Source organism: Protopterus annectens, chromosome 5.part0 (assembly GCF_019279795.1).
Source record: "Protopterus annectens isolate FY-2018-M chromosome 5.part0, PAN1.0, whole genome shotgun sequence".
NCBI classification, from domain to species: Eukaryota; Metazoa; Chordata; order Ceratodontiformes; family Protopteridae; genus Protopterus; species Protopterus annectens.
Window position 1 is genome coordinate 1046837371 of NC_056735.1, and position 17071 is coordinate 1046854441.

Sequence of the window (17071 nt, forward strand, 5' to 3'; positions counted from 1 at the left end):
AAAACCAAAAAGTGCAGACCGACCAGGTACTTCCTAACTAGTATCAGGGCAATCATCCTAGGCCCCTCCAATATCAGCCACAGATCCTCCTCCATTTCTGCAGCAGACTGGCAAGTAGGAAGCCCTATTTTGGGCTTCAAATGACTTGAGGCAGAGACAGCTGACACCAGCACCAGACAGTCTTCAGGGTTCTTCAACCGGATGGAGACGTTCATAGGAGGATGGACAGCATCAGATTCAATGCACACCTTAACTGTCTGCTGAACATTGGGGCTGGTGGACTTTGAAGCTTTTAGCTTCAAACACTGATTCTCCAAATAAATAAAAAGTGACGACAGACAGCGACGAAGAGCTCTCAGAACAAATTCCTGAAAATCTTGCATCGAATGGTAGCACCCAAACAAAAAAAGGCACTTGTGTTTATCTTTATGGGAAATTTACCTCTCACATTGATAGTTTCCCTTCCTGAATGACATGCAAGAAGATAAAGCTACTAAAGAAAAAAAAGGAAGGGAAAGTGTTCAGACTGGCAGCAAAAAAGTTCCGAGTACTATGTGCTGTACATCACGTACGTACCTTATGCCTTGGATGTAAGGACATACAGAACCCGGAAGGAGATGAGGCTTTGGTATGCTGGCAAGACATTTGGCTGCCCTCGGCAGGATATTCCATCTGTTAAAAATACTACAGCAGTAATGGGGAAGAACATCTGTCCAGTAAATACAAAGGCAGTACCAGTTGTAGGCATTGCAAACCATACCTTCACAGTTTTAATTAGTACAATAAGTATCATAACATGCACAATTTGTCCTATTTTTGTTACTCCATGAAACCCACCTCTGCTAGGGTGCCTTTGCTTCATTTTACTTCAACTTTGCGAAGACTGGCAAAATGTTCACAGTGTAAATGGCATCTCTGCAGGACGACAGCAGCAAACAGACCAGCTGTAGACTGTAGGGATACAAAAGCAATTGGATACATGCATTTTATACAAGGTGAAAAGCAAAGTAAAATTGCAATACCCATTTGTTCATATTCTAAAGGACAATATTTTAATCAAATACTACTACAAATAGAGAAATGTTTATTCAACCAAACTTGGACAGGGAAAGTATAAATTAGTCATTTTTGTTTCATCAAAAATGTATGTTAGAGGAGATCACAGCTTCTGTACAGAGTCTTAGGAATTTCTGCCTGGAGGGGCTCAGTCAGACCAAATACTGGAGAATGTTATCATTCCAGGCCAGCAGACTCCCCCCAACCAAATGTCACCAGTAGTATAAGGGAATAGACAGCCAGCACCACAATCAGGTCTTTCTTACCTAAGGAGTCTGACTAGGAGAAGCAAGGGAGTATGGATTGCAGGTGAAAAGGTGACTGGGCATGTTAACATCCCCAACCCCAGGTAGGTCGGAGAGAAGAGTGAGTGTACTGAAACTGTGATCTACTTGAACACCTACAATTACGGTAAATTCAGCTCTGCAATGTTAATTGATATCACTGTTGTAGTACCAAGTCTTGGAAGACTCAAAGCTAACTGAGAACGAATGGTTGGCAAGAAGTCAGGGTAAGCAAGACAGACACTTCAGGACAGCAGAGATAAAGATGGCCTGAGAGATCGCACCAAGAATTCAGTGATTTGTGAAGGTTTGAACAGGTGTTCACTCCTAAAATGGACTGAGTAGTGGCCTCTTTTAGGAAGGCTGCAGTTGTTATTTCTGCCTTGGTAAAGTGTGCCCTAATGTTAGGAATTTCTTTACCATGGCTATAGTAACAAAAGGTGATGCAGCTGGTTATCCGCTTGATAAGATTTTACCTACAAGTCTCCTCTCCTTGCCCTTATACTGAAATTTGGTCTACCGTGTTAGGGACTTTGTTCCTATGTAGGTAGATTCAGTTGTCTGTGGCCATATAAGAAATGTAGAACTCTTTCCCCTTGTTCGGAGCATTTGGAAAGATCATCAGGGTGAATGGTCTGGTTAAGACAGAGTACTGATGCAACCCTGGGCATAAAGATATGATTGGTCCCAAGGGTAATGGTGTTCATGGATGGTTAGGAAAGGCTCCTTACACATCTGGGCTTTCAACTCAAATGTAGAAGCATGGTTTTCCAAAAAGTACAGTTTTGTACCTACCATAAATGTAGATGTTCGAGGATCCACATTGCTGCAGTCCTAACTATTGGGTAGTCCGCTGTCCAGTCGGCCCGAATACCAAAGTATATGGCTGACGTCGGTCAGGGCGCATTAGACTGACGTCAGTACGCCAGGGTACTAATGCGCATGACGGACGTCATATCCTCAGTCTTTTCTTGCCCCAGATGTCAGAAGACCCTAAAAAGACAAGGCCTAATATACCTACACCAAAAACATGTATAATATATACAAAATCATCAGCATATAACCTCACCTACACAACCACCCCTAAACACAGAGGGAAGGAGGGAGGGTAAATTGGACTGCAGCAATGTGGATCCTCGAACATCTACATTTATGGTAGGTACAAAACTGTACTATGTTCTTCGTTCCACATTGCTGCAGTCCTAACTATTGGGTAGAATCCCAAAGCAGAGGTAAGGGAGGCTGGCAAATCATAAGCAGGAGCTGACAACATGCCTTGCAAAATAGCTGTGGCAAAACCAGCCCTAGACTTAGAGTAGAGAGGAAGGTGATAATGCTTAGAGAAAGTATGCACTGAACTCCAAGTAGCTGCTTCCAAAATATCCTTAGTTGCCACCCCCCTTAGAAATGCTGTTGAAGTGGCAGTAGCCCTAGTGGAATGAGGCCTAATCCCAGCTGGAATCTCCTTGCCATGATGGGAATAACAAAATGCAAAACCCAATCCACTTAGAAATAGTTTGTTTTGACACAGGCTTGCCCTAACTCAAAGCAAAAGAAACAAACAACTGCTGAGACTGCCTAAAATCCTTAGTCCTGCTCAAATAACGCAATTGCCTGTGCACATCTAAAGTGTGCAAAATCTTTTCCCCTTTATTTTGGGGATCTGCATAAAAAGTAGGCAAATGAATAGTTTGGTTTAAAGCCACACTAGAAACCACCTTAGGCATAAAAGAAGGATTAGTACGTAATGATACCCTATCCTTATGAAAAATCAAAAAAGGCTCAACCGCCATAAGGGCCTGTAACTCAGAAACCCTTCTTGCAGAAGTAATAGCCAACAAAAAAGCAGTCTTCCAGGACAAGTATTTCAGCTCAGCAGTAGCTGCAGGCTCAAAAGGTTGTAGAGTAAGTTTCTCCAACACAAAATTGAGATCCCAAGCAGGAGTAGGAGCTCTACGTGGGGGTCTTATATTCTTTGCCCCTCTAAGAAATTGCTTGAACAAAGGATGTGAAAACAATGGTGGGTCACAATCATAGTGAGCTGAAATTGCTGCAGCATGAATCTTAATGGAAGAGAAAGACAAGCCTTTGTCCAATAACTCAGTAAGATATTGAAGAGCCACACTCAAATTAGGCTCTGAAATCTCCAAATTCTTTGCTGCAGTCCAAAATAAAAATCTCTTCCATTTTTCCGTACACTTTCCTTGTACTAGGTCTTCTGGCTTCCATAATCACATTTAAAACTTGTTGAGGAAGTTGAGACCTGCTGTCTTTCAAAACAGAATATGCCAGGCTGTTAGATGAAGAGAGTGAAGCTTGACATTGAGCAGACGACCGTCCTTCTGAGACAACAGATGTGGAATCAAGGTAAAGGCCATGGAGGCTTCTTTACCAGACTCCTCAGTAATGGGTACCAGTGCTGCGAGGCCAATCTGGAGCTATTAAAATCATCCTTGGCTTGTCTTGTCTGACCTTTAGAAGCACCTTTGGAAGAAGAGGCAGAGGTGGAAACGCATACACATGAAGATTTTTCCAACTGAAAGAAAGAGCATCCACTTTCCAAGCTGTGTGATGAAACCTCTTGTGCAAAACTTTGGCAGCTGGTGGTTCAGTGGAGAAGCGAACAGATCTATGTCTGGAGTTCCGCAGGACACTGTCAACTTTTGAAATACATGAAGATCCAGTTTCCACTGTGGGGATCCATGATTTGTCTGCTTAACACATCTGCTAAGGAGTTCTGTGCTCGGCAGAAACCTTGCCTGAAGAGTTAGTTGCAAGCTGGCAGTCTCCCATAAAATCATTGCTTGCCTGCACAATGGGTAAGAATGTGTTCCCCTTGTTTGTTGATGTACCACATGACAGTTGTGTTGTCTGTTAGAATCAACACCTGCCCTGGAAGAAGTAACTCCTTGAAAGCCATTAATGCAAACTGGACTGCTAACATCTCCTTCATGTTGATATGTAGATGCTGTAGTCTGGCAGGCCACTTGTCTTGTATCCACTTTCCATTTAGATGAGCTCCCCAAGCAATGTCCGAGGCATCTGTCGTTAAAATCTGACTCGCCTCTGGCCGGGTCACAGAGAGTCCCTTGTTTAGGTGACATTCCTGAGCCCACCACAAAAATTCTTTTTGAAGGCAAGGTATTATTTGAATGACAGTGTCCAAATCCTGGCAGTGCTGTGTCCATACATTTTTGAGATACCATTGTAGCTTCCTCATATGCAGTTTGGCATTGGGAAGCACCAGAATACAAGATGCCATGAACCCTAATGCTTGAAGGACTGTCCTTGCAGTCAGCACGGACTGATGAGATAGTTGATGGAAGTAAAGTGATAGACTCTGTTGTTTGTCCGGGGTTAAAAGGCCATCTGGGCTGCTGTATTCAGTCTCACACCCAGAAAGCACATGTCTTGAGAGGGTACTAGACTGGACTTTATTTCGTTCACAGAATACCCTAGGCATCTTAGCACTGCTATAACATATTCCAGATGCTGTAGAAGGTCTTCCTTTCTTTGAGCCAGAATCAGGCAGTCATCCAAGTAAGGATAGATTTGAATTCCTTGTAGCCTGAAGTAAGCTATCACTGAGCCAGAACCTTTGTGAATACTCTGGGCAGTAGATAAGCCAAAGGGCAATGCAGAGAACTGATAATGAGAATTTCCAGCTCGCAGATACTTCCTGCAACTTAGTCTTATAGGCACATGAAGGTAAGCTTCCTTGAGATCTAAAGTTACCATCCAGTGATCTTTGCCCAGCAGAGGTAAAAGCTGTTGTAACGTCAACATCTTGAACTTGGGAATGTCCAGATAAGTGTTGTGTATTCATAAATCCAAAATTGGTCTCCACGTGTTCCCTTCTTTGGTACTAGGAACAGGCGAGAATAAAATCCTAGGCCCCTTTGTGATACAGGGACTGGCTGAATGGCCCCTATTTGGAGTAACTGAGAAATTTGCTTGTGAGCCTCTTTCCTTTGTGGAGGAGGAACGTCTGGCATGCCTTTGAAAGGGGCAATGTATGGAAATAAAACCTGTAACCATGGTGAATGATATCCAACACCCATCTGTCTTGAGTAATTAAATCCCAATTTTCTTTGAAAAGAGACAGTCTTCCTCCCAAAGGAGCTGCCAGACGAGAATCTACTGGCAGCTGAAAAGGCAGGTCATTGGGTCTGTTTCGAAGGACTGACCCCTGCCCTCACCAGAAGTCTGAGCAGGTGAACTCCTGTTCTAGGCCTAAAAGAACCTTGAGCTCTGCCCTACCACGTCTAGACCTACCCCTAGACTGGGAATCATAAGCAGGATATGTCCAACCCTTAGTAGGCCAATTTCTACTAAACCGGGTGGCTGCACCTGCAAAAATCTAACAGTTTGCATAGACTTAGCTTTGTCCTCCATTTTCTTTAAAACTGCTTCCACAGGCCAACCAAACAACACATCAGACTGTAAAGGAGCATCCAAAATCCTTGTCTTAACATGCTCAGCTAAATTCTGATCCCTCAACCAGGCATGCCTCGAAGAACAGAACTAGTGGCAGCCACCCTCGAGGAGGCCTGTACAGCATCAAAACCACATTGCAAAGAATGCTTACCCACTTGTTCAGACACATGAACTAAATCCAGCAACTCTTTACACTCAATACCTTCCGCCAAAGCATCCACCTTAGATTTCAATTGTGAAAGGAGATAATTTTGATATTTTAGCATGTGAAACTGACAATTCAAGCCCTCATGGCTAAAGTGGAAGAAGTATACACTTTCTTTCCCCATCTATCCAAAGCCCTTGCCTCTTTATCAGTGGGAACAGGGTTTTAACAACAGAGGCCTTAACACCTTTAGGTCCCTGAGAAACAGTTTCGGGTCTGCCCTAGGACTCTTAAAAGATACTTATGAGCTTCAGGCACCCTATAGTACCTATCAGGTTTAACAGGAGCAGGAGGCAAGGAATCAGGGTTCAAGGAAGCCTCTGCAAAACATCTTCTACCACATTCAACACAGGAGGTATAGCTAAGGGCCTATGCTGGGGTAAAACAAGAATTCCCTAAGCCTTTTCCTAGAATCAGAGTAATCTTGGCCTTCCCATTTAAAGTGCTCCCGCATGGAATGCAGAGTCTCTGAAAATGAGAAATCCTCAGGAGGAGAAGCTGTAGGAGTGGAATCATCCACATCAGAATCAGAATAAGGAGGATACTCCTGCAAGTCTTCCGCAGAAGACTCAAGCCTCTGAACACTGTTCCAAACTCTCAAACTCAGGTTCCACCCTAGGCCTCTTATCAGGAGGGGGCATAGAACCTCTAATCATAGTAATCAAATCTTCTGCCATTTTAAGCATATGTTTCTTAGGCACAGAACCTGAAGTGCTAGGAGAAGCCCCACTGAAGCTAAACTTGGCCTACCTCTCAAAGAAGTTTTGGAAACAGAAGGAGGCTCTAACTACCTTGGGAAGAGAGGGAAGAACAGTTACCTCAGTGGACCCCTCAGCCTGGCCTACCTCCTGAGAGGGCACATCCTGTAACAGTAAAGTCTCTGCCTGAGACTCCAAAGAAACTCCTGGCAAAACCTCTGACTCCACTGAGCCTTCTAAAGAACCGGCGTCCGGGACTGCGGTTCATCAACCCTAGGCTTTGCAGTTTTATCCTTGCGCTTCTTGGATGAAGCGGGCCGAGCATCCGGCGGCATTTTATAATTACAACGCTTCCCAAACACTAACCTGGCACAGTCTAACCTTCTCTTAATAGTGCGTTTGTTAAATCTAGCACAAGAGCGGCATCCAACAACGTCGTGCTCAGGCCCTAAACAAGGTATACACAAAGTATGGTAATCCCTATGAGGTATCTGTTTCCCACAAGAAATACAGTTATTCACTTTTTCTGACATCCGGTTAAATACTGAGGCAAGAAAAAAACGTTCCCCAACGGGTACTTAGCCAACTTTGATTCGGTCTGAAACTCCGACTTCAGAAAATTTCAGAACGCCAACCTGCACTCGCAAAACTGCTTCTGCATCGGACCACGCGGCAAAAAAGACTGAGGATATGACGTCGGTCATGCGCATTAGTACCCTGACGTACTGACGTCAGTCTAATGCGCCCTGACCGACGTCAGCCATATACTTTGGTATTCGGGCCGACTGGACAGCGGACTACCCAATAGTTAGGACTGCAGCAATGTGGAACGAAGAACATCAACATTTTAATAGGTGCTGAAGCTGCTGGCTAAAAAGGCAGAGTGAGCTCCTCTAAAAACAGGGAAGACTCCAAACAGGAATCGGTGCCTCCCGAGTGGTCTTAAACGTAACAACCCCCTAAAGAATGAGAGTAGAAAGGGAGACATCATCAAACATGTCGACAAAGCAGAGGCACATACCCTGATGGAAGAATGAGAACACTTTTGTATATTGAGAACAGATACTTCAGGACCTGTGCTAAAGAAATTGCTCTAGGTAGTAACCTCAGATAAGTGCCAAACAGAAAGTCTTTACCATTTAGTAAAATAGGACTTACCAGTAGTTCGTTTTCTGGCTTCCTTTGAGAGTATTACATACTCAGTAAACTGATACCATGTAGGAAGGACAAAAGCACCCAACCTGCGAGGTTCAGGGTTTGGGCAAGGAGGTCCAGACATAATGCAAAGTACCTGGCCCTTCACCCACTGAGTGAGAGCAGAAGGGAAAACCAGTGTTATCTGGGTCAGTGTGATAAAAATCAAGACCATCTTTGCCCCTCATCCCCCGGATACTGCAGAAATTAGTTAAGATACGCCAAAAGTAGAGAAGGCATTGATTCCTGTTCAAGAGAAAAAAGCACCCGTGTTGCACGCTCCTTTACGAGGAGTTCTAGAGCAAAGCTTTCTCAACCACCTCTTCTGGGTAGATAGAAAGAGGTCGACATCTGGCACTCCTCACAGGTAGACTAAATCTCTCCAGCAGCCATTTGTTTGTGTCTAAAAGGAAGCTGTTCAGGTTGTCTGATGAAATATTTCACTGTTCAGGGATGCAAGAGGCCATTACTGAAAGCTGCAGTTCCTGGGCTATCTGCTAGAGTTCCACTGCAAGGCCGCACAGATGGTTAGAGTGGGTACCCCCCCCTTGCTCATTTACACACCACAGTCCTGTGGTATTGTACTGTCAAAAGTTTTACAGGCCATGGTGCGACTTGTCTACTTTCATGGAGGGCCATAGCAATAAAGAACGTGGCCCCTTCCGAACATACGCCCGGGGGCCCTTTACACTATCCCTCTGAAATTAACATTTTATTGGCCACACTGTCCACACACATCAAAAAATGCCTTAAGACCAAGCTAAAAATAGTCCTAAACTACTAGAGCTTAGTGCTTACTCAATACCCAAGCTAAAAATAATCCTAAACTACTAGCGCTTAGTGCTTACTATAGTGCACCTGTAACAATGAAACCAGTTCTTCAATCGCATAAATATGCACGTCAAAAGACTGCTTTCACCCAATGAACTCACGTATGCTGTATTCATAATTAATGAAATACATGAAATGTAATTTAAAAGCTGCATTGCATTTGGTCCATGACTGTTCAGTTAGCATAATGCACAAAAAATTGCATACAAATTATTAACAGAACATGTTTGGAACAGGACAGGATGACATATCTTCTTAGCATGCCAACATATATATAGGGTTCATATTATGTATACATAGGCCTACAGTGTACATTTATTCCATACACAGCGTATTTACGTAAAGTGCTTCTTTCGAGCCTTGTTTCCACAAATTGGTTAATCAGTGCGTCATAGTCCAGAGATGTGGCAATCTTGTTTTCGACTGGAGATAACTGCAAGTGCAGAAAGCCTGTCTTCTGTCATGGCTGAGTGCAAGATATTCTTGATCAGTTTCATTCTGCTGAAGCTCCTTTCAGCACCAACAGTAGTAACTGGTGTGGTCAGAAGAATTCGGATGCAAATGCAAAGATTCGGCTATACCTCCTGAAGGCTGCTGTTGTATATGTACGTTAAAAAAATTGTTTGCCGTGACAAGTTCTCACTCTCTCGATGACCTAAATAAAATTATTCAATTCCATTAATTTGTTGGCATCAATGTCTCCCATTTTTCTTTTCAAAATTTTTGCAGTGATTCTCCAGTTCAATTTCTCTGATTCTGCTTCAGGCTGTTAACATTGTACAGAAATCCAAACTTGTACCACTCCACGAGTTGGTCAAATTGCGACAAAACAGAAGATATGGCCTGATCAGTGAGAAGAACTGCGATGTGAATTTTTCTTCGGCAGAAAGATGACTTCAATCATCAGCACATTCGTAATCAAACATCTTCTTACATGGCACTTTTGGCTTCTGGAAACACCTGCTCAATACCCATATGCTCTGCTATTTCACGTGCATCTGTGACTATAAAGTTATATCCTGTATTTTGATAGTCTTGCAAAAACTTCATTGTAGCACAGACTTTTGCCTGCAGGATGTCAATTGAAACATCTGGTGACTGAATTAATTTGCTGGTTTTACTAACAAAAACAGTATATCGTACCACGTGCATACAAGTCAGAATAAAAAGGCCACATAGTAACATGGTCTAAAAGCACATCGGCTTCTGTTGCTGTATTGCCATCTTTCTTTTTGAGGGCATGTTCTCGCAAAGATGACAAAGCATTGCACAATTCTTCAAGGTGATAATGCAATGGCTTCACAGCATCAATTCTCACCTCCCGAGTGTCCGATAACCCTTTAATAGATATTGGCATATGTTCTTGAAGTATATCCCTAATGTGAAGGTGATTAAAAGACAAAGTACAGTTGTGTACTTACAATAAATGTAGATGTTAGAGTGTATTCACTGTTGCAGTCATTACACTTGGGGTTATCCTGCTGGCAGGCTACCCGCAGTCGGCCCGAGTTCCAAAGTCTAGGTCTGGCGTCAGTTGTCGCCTCTTCCCTGATGTCAGTGTGCCAGGAGTATAAAAGATGCAGACGCCATTTTCTTCAGTTTTTCTTGCCCTAGATGTCAGGTGCCCCCAGATAGGAAGGCTGAAAAAACAAATTATGCCAAAAAGCATGCATGTACTAATATAAACATTTCCTTCATCTACAAGCAAATACACCACATAGGTTGTATAGACTTGAGAAGTACAGAAAAAGTCCCAGCAATGAAAAGGGGGATGGTGGGTGGGTAACCTTGACTGCAACAGTGAATACACTAACATCTACATTTATGGTAGGTACACAACTGTACTATGTTCATCGTGTTTCACTGTTGGTCATTACACTTGGGTTGAATCCCAAAGCTGAGGTTGGGTGGCTGGGCCTAAATAGGATTAGGACAGGCTACCAGGCCCTGCAGAACTGCAGTGGCAAAGCCTGCTCTGGATTTAGAGTAGAGAGGTAAGCGGTAGTGCTTGGTGAAAGTGTGCACTGAACTCCAGGTTGCAGCTTCTAAAATGTCTTTGGTTGGTACACCTCTGAGAAAGGCTGCTAAGTGGCTGCTGCTCTGGTAGAATGTGGCCTAATGCCCTTAGGCACTAATTTGCCATGTTGTGCGTAACAGAAGCGAATGCAGTGTCCTATCAATTTTGAAATTGTCTGCTTTGAGATAGGCTTTTCCTTGTGATCCTGCAGCATAGGCTACAAACAGTTGCTCAGTTTTTCTGAAAGCTTTTGTTTTGTCCAAGTAGAATCGTAGCTGTCTGTGTCTGTCCAAAGCGTGCAGAAGTCTCTCCCCTTTATTCTGGGGATTTGGGTAGAAAGTTGGTAAATGAATGGTTTTGGTTAAGAGCCACATTGGAAACCACCTTTGGCATGAATGTTGAGTTTGTCCTAAGAGAGACCCTGTCCTGATGAAAAATTATGAAAGGTTCCACTGCCATTAATGCCTGTAACTCTGAGACTCTTCTTGAAGTTATTGCTAGGAGCAGAGCAGTCTTCCATGATAAGAATTTTATATCAGCTGTGCTGGCTGGTTCAAAAGGAGGCAGTGTGAGCCTTTCTAAAACAAAATTGAGATCCCAAGTAGGTATTGGTGCTCTCCTTGGGGGTCATATGTTTTTTGCCCCTCTGAGGTACTGCCTTAGTAGTGGATGTGAAAAAATAGGAGGTTCCGTATTGTAATGAGCTGAAATGGCAGAAGCATGGATCTTAATAGATGAGAAGGATAGGCTTTTGTTCAGCATCTCAGTTAGATATTGTAAAATCTGAGGTATATTTGGAACAAGTGGTTTGAGCTCATGTGCCTGGTTCCACACAGAGAATCTCTTCCATTTTTCTGCATAAGATTTCCTAGTGCTGGGCCTCCTGGCCTCTAAAATGACATCCATAACAGCTTTAGAGAGAGGTGCGGTCTGAGTGGCTACATTATCTGCCATGCTGCCAGATTTAAGGTTCTGAGGTGACTGTGCAGAATCGGATTGTTTTATTGAGTCAGAAGATGAGGAATTTGAGGTAAAGGCCAGGCTGGGCCTTGAGACAAGCTCTTTAGGATTGGGTACCAGTGCTGGCGTGGCCAGTCTGGGGCAATCAGGATCATTTTTGGCCTCTCGTCTGACTTTTAGGAGCACCTTGGGAAGAAGAGGCAGTGGAGGGAAGGCATAAACTGTCAGGGTTTTCCAGCTGAATGACAGAGCATCCACTTTCCATGCTTGTGAGTGATAAGTTCTTGTGCAGAATTTCTGTAGTTGGCAATTGTGAGGGGAGGCAAAAAGATCTTATGTCTGGGAGTCCCCATTTCCTTATCATGCTGAACACCTGTGGATTTAGTCTCCATTCGTGAGGATCCATGAGATTTCTGCTTAGTTCATCTGCCAGTGTATTTTTCATTCCTGGCAGGAATTGTGCCTGCAGATGTACTTGATAGGTCAGTGCTGTGTTCCACAAAGTCACGGCTTGCCTGCAGAGGGGGTAGGAATGTGTGCCCCCCTTGCTTGTTTATGTACCACACAACTGTGGTATTGTCAGTCTTTGATAATAGTTGTCCTGGATGTAGTAGGTCCTTGAAAGCTGTCAGGGCTTTCTGTACAGCTAGCATCTCTTTTTGATTGATGTGAAGATGCATTTGTTCCTTGGGCCACTTGCCCTGAATACATTTTCCCGCCATATGTGCCTCCCAGGCATAATCCGATGCATCCGTTATTGTCTGCCTGGCTGTGGGTAAGGTGAAAGGCTGTCCCTTGTTGTGGTGACAGGCCTGGGACCACCATCGAAACTCCTGTTGTAGGCAGGGAATTAAAGTTATTATTGTTTCCAGGCTGTGGCAATGTTGAGTCCAAACACTTTTTAGATACCATTGTAGTTTCCTCATATGCAGTCTTGCATATGGAATTAGTAGAATGCAGGATGCCATGAAGCCCAGGGCCTGCAGAATTTTTCTTGCAGGGAGCTGGGTCTTTGTTGCCATCATTTGAAAGTAATGAGTCAGTTGCCTTTGCTTGTCTGGTATGAGATAAGCCATCTGGGCAGTTGTATTTAAGCTTGCTCCCAGGATTATCATCTCTTGAGAGGGCACTAGTTTTGATTTATTTTCATTTACTGTGTACCCTAGGCAAATTAGTAATCTTTTTACAAATGCCAGATGCTTTAGAGGAATGTCCTTGCTCTCTGCTTGAATAAGGCAGTCGTCCAAGTAGGGATATATTTGAATTCCTCTGTCTGCAAAATGCAATTACTGGTGCCAAGCATTTTGTGAAGACCCTGGGCGCAGTAGATACGCCAAAGGGCAGTGCAGAGAATTGGTAATGCATTGAGCCAGCTATGAATGTGAGGTATCTTCTGCAAGATTGCCTGATTGGGACATGCAGGTATGCCTCCTTGAGGTCCAAAGTAACTAGCCAAGCCTTCTTGCCCAGCATAGGTAGAAGTTGCTGCAGTGTTAACATTTTGAATTTTGGAACATCCAGGAAAGTATTGAGGATTGAGAAGTCCAGTATTTGTCTCCAGGCTTTGTCCTTTCTGGGTACTAGGAAAAGTCATCCTTGTCCTTGCTGTGATACTCTTTGAATAGCTCCCATGTCCATGAGAGCAGCAATTTGTTTTTGTGCCTCTGCCCATTGGTTTTGTGGCAGGTTCGGCATACCTTTTGCTTTTGGAAGGGTGTGAAAGTGGAACCTGTAACCATGAGAAAATATTCAGTACCCGTTTATCCTGGGTGATTATGTGCCAATTTTTGTGAGAAAAGTGCTAGCTTTCCCCCTATGGGTGCTGCCAAAAGGTAAGTGCTTGGAAGGGTGTGAAAGTGGAACCTGTAACCATGAGAAACAATATTCAGTACCCATTTATCCTGGGTGATTATGTGCCAATTTTTGTGAGAAAAGTGCTAGCTTTCCCCCTATGGGTGCTGCCAAAAGGTAAGTGCTTGGCATTTGTAGAGGGAAGTCATTGGGACCGTTTCCTATAAGGTTGTGATTTGTCTTCTCCTCCTTTGGGGGCTGAAGCACCCAATTGTTTAGGTATGTAGGAGCCTGGGGGCTGAGATCTGCCTCTTGGGCGTCTGTATCTGCCTCTTTGTGGCCTGACACCGGAAAGGACCAATTTTTTGAAGGCCAGTTTCTGCTAAACCTAGGTGGTTGAACCTGTAAGAAATCCTTTACTGTCTGCATTGATTTTGCTTTATCCTCCATTTTCTTTAACACCTCTTCTGCCTTAACACCAAAGTATCATGCTGTAGTGGAGCATCCAATAATTTTACTTTAACATGTTCAGGAAAACTTTGCTCTTTCAAACCAAGCATGCCTTCGAATGACAGAGCCTGTAACTGCGGCTCTACAAGAAGCCTCTAATGAATCAAAACCACATTGCAGAGTATGCTTTCCCACTTGTTCAGCTGCATGCAATAAATCCTGCATTTCCTTACTGTCTGGGCTTTCTGAGTTTGTAGGCATTTTCTGTTTCAACAAAGACATGAGGTACTGTTGATATTTAAGCATGTGAAACTGGCAATTTAAAGCCCTTACAGCTAAAGTAGCAGAATTGTAAACTTTTTTCCCCCATCTATCCAGAGCTCTGGAATCCCCATCAGAGGGGACAGGGTTTTTAGCAGTGGAAGCCTTAACCTCTTTGGGACCCTGGGAAATTGTTTCTCGGTCCGCAGCAGGGTTTTTGTAAAGAAATTTATGAGAGTCAGTTGCCTTTGCTTGTCTGGCTTGACTGGAGCAGGGGGTAGAGAATCAGGAGACAGACTGGATTCAGAGAAATCATCAACAATATCAAGCACATGGGGAATAGCCAGGGGCCTGTGCTGAGGCAATAAAAGAAAGTCTCTGAGCCTTTTCTTGGATTCTGAGTAATCCTGGCTCTACCAATGCAAATGCTCCCTCATGGTGTGCAGGGTTTCCCCAAAAGAATAATCCTCAGGCGGAGAGGCTGAAGGTATATATTCTTCTGCATCAGAGTCCTCATAAGGAGGGAGAGAATATCCCTGAACTTAAGAGAAATCAGAGGAAATAGAAACCTGGTCAGAGGGATGGCCTTTTATCAGGAGGAGGATGGGAACCCCTGATCAAAGTAATTAGGTCTTCTGCCATTTTAAGCATCTGTTTCTTTGGCATGGATGACTGTTAAGGAGAATGCTGCTTCCTTGTCTTTAATGGTGTTTTTGACTTTGCCTTGGCTGCTGCAGTGGACTTAATAGTAAGCTGTGAAGGTCTGAAAACACCCTCAGAAGCAGATGCCTGCTCAGCGGCTCCGGACCCACCTGAGGGAATAGTTTCCGCAGGCCCAATACCTTGAGTTTCCACAGGCCTAGGTGTCTCCGCGTGGGTGTCTGATACAGCCTGTGGCTCTGACGTAGCGGGTGTCAGGGGCTGCGAAAGCGCCTCACTGAGAACTGGCAACTGGCCTAGAAGAGGCTTAGTCGGTTTTGGACCTCGGATGCCTGTCCTTTTGTCTCTGCGTTTTTTATGAATTCTGGTCATCGGTTGTTCCGACGGCATTATGTAGTTAAACCTTCGGCCAAAGTAATGTAAAGCAAAATCAAACCGATGTTTAATAGTGCGTTTGTTGAATCTAGCACAAAACCGACAACTAGTAATGTCGTGGTCAGGGCCTAGGCAAGGAATACAGCAAGAGTGAAAGTCCTTATGAGGTATTTGCTTCCCACAAGAAATACAATTATTAACTTTTACTGACATCGGTCTGGAGCAAGAAAAAGTTTCCTCAACGGGGTACTTAGCTTTATTGAAGACTTCGGTTCTGAAACTCAAAATTTCATGAGTCGGCCGACCGGCACTTGTGAACTGCTTCAGGCACCGCGTGGCAAGAAAGACTGAAGAAAATGGAGTCGGCTGCATCTTTTATAGCCCTGGCGCACTTGACTTCAGGGAAGAGGCGACAGCAACAGACGCCAGACCTAGACTTTGGAACTCGGGCCGACAGTGGGTAGCCTGCCAGCAGGATAACCCCAAGTGTAATGACTGCAACAGTGAAGCACGATGAACATCGTATATTCCGTTAATCAGACCGAAAGTCAACTGCATATTTCGATCACTTTGCCGCATCTGAGACTACAAATTACAAGTGTGAGCTCCACATGGTACATACAATGCATGTTCATTTATTTCTAGCATGCGGGCTTGAACTCCTTTATTCCTTCCTCTCATATTGGAGCAGTTATCTGGCCTCTAATGTCAGCGATGTCTATTCTTAAGTTGTCTGCCTCTTAAACGCTTCCAATAAGCTCTTGCCAGTTGTATCATGAGCATTAAGAAAACCAACAAACGCTTCATGAATATTGACCCCATCATCACCGTTGCATTCAACGAAGCGTAACACCACTGACATCTGTTCATGTGACAAGTCGGGAGTACAGTCCAAAATAGAGTAATATTTTGCTTTTTTAAGCTGCACTATGTTGACCTCTTGAAGGTTACTGGCAACAAGTTGAATCAGCTCATTTTGGATCTGTGGACAGAGGTACTGAACATGTGTCTCTGCCTTAATCCTCTGTAAAAGTTCGCTGAGGACAGTAGCATACTTTGCAAATAATTCAAACAGTCTGAAAAAGTTGCCATTCGAACGATCGCCAAGCTTTTCATTACTTCCTCGAAATGGCAAGTTTTTCAGAAAAGAAAATGGCATCAATCATGCGTTTCACATCTCCTCAAAAATCTCTTTCATAAAAGCCTGCAATTCGACTTGGTCAATAGATGCATGGTTTACTATGCCTGACTGAAGGTCAGACCATTTCACCATACAGTCTTGATGACCTGTGCCTGTTTCATGCTGCTGAAGTGCTTTCCAAGCAGATGTTCCACTACGTAGCGGTATGCCGCCAGTGCCAAATAATTTACAACAAAAACAAAAAATGGCATCTTTCTGGACTGAGTACATTAACCACGAACATCTTATTGTCTCACCGTTTGCTACAGTCCGATAGAAATGAGTACTTGTGAACCTATGTTTTTCCTTGTTAAATGGAAATCCTTAACTTTCATTCTGCTGCGGTGGGCCACATTCAACAATGTCACACACTTGACTGTCCAATATTAGAGACTGCCAATCTCCGGGATCAGTCAGTCATTCAAATTCAGATACTTCTTTCCCGGCAGCAATTGGAATATCTGTCACAGTTTGTTTGGTGGTAGAACAACTGGTTTCACCTTCGACCTCACTTGAAGCACTTCTGGATACGACTCGTCGTTACTATCACTGTCCGCTTGATGTGCCTGTACATTGGATTGCAGCATAAAATACATTGACAACTTTGGAATTTTCTTAGATTGTTTCTCGGCATCTTTTGCTGCCTTTCGTTTACTAGCACCGCTCTTATAC

At 43.7% G+C, this 17071-nt stretch overlaps 1 long non-coding RNA gene across 1 annotated transcript in view; it reads right to left on the minus strand.

Annotated features, from left to right (window-relative positions):
* Positions 1 to 841: 841 nt before the first annotated feature.
* Positions 842 to 17071, minus strand: part of LOC122802930 — a 244649-nt gene continuing 228419 nt past the window's right edge. The window contains exon 3 of the long non-coding RNA XR_006365011.1: positions 842 to 951. This is a non-coding gene — a long non-coding RNA (uncharacterized LOC122802930). The remainder of the gene's footprint in view (positions 952 to 17071) is intronic.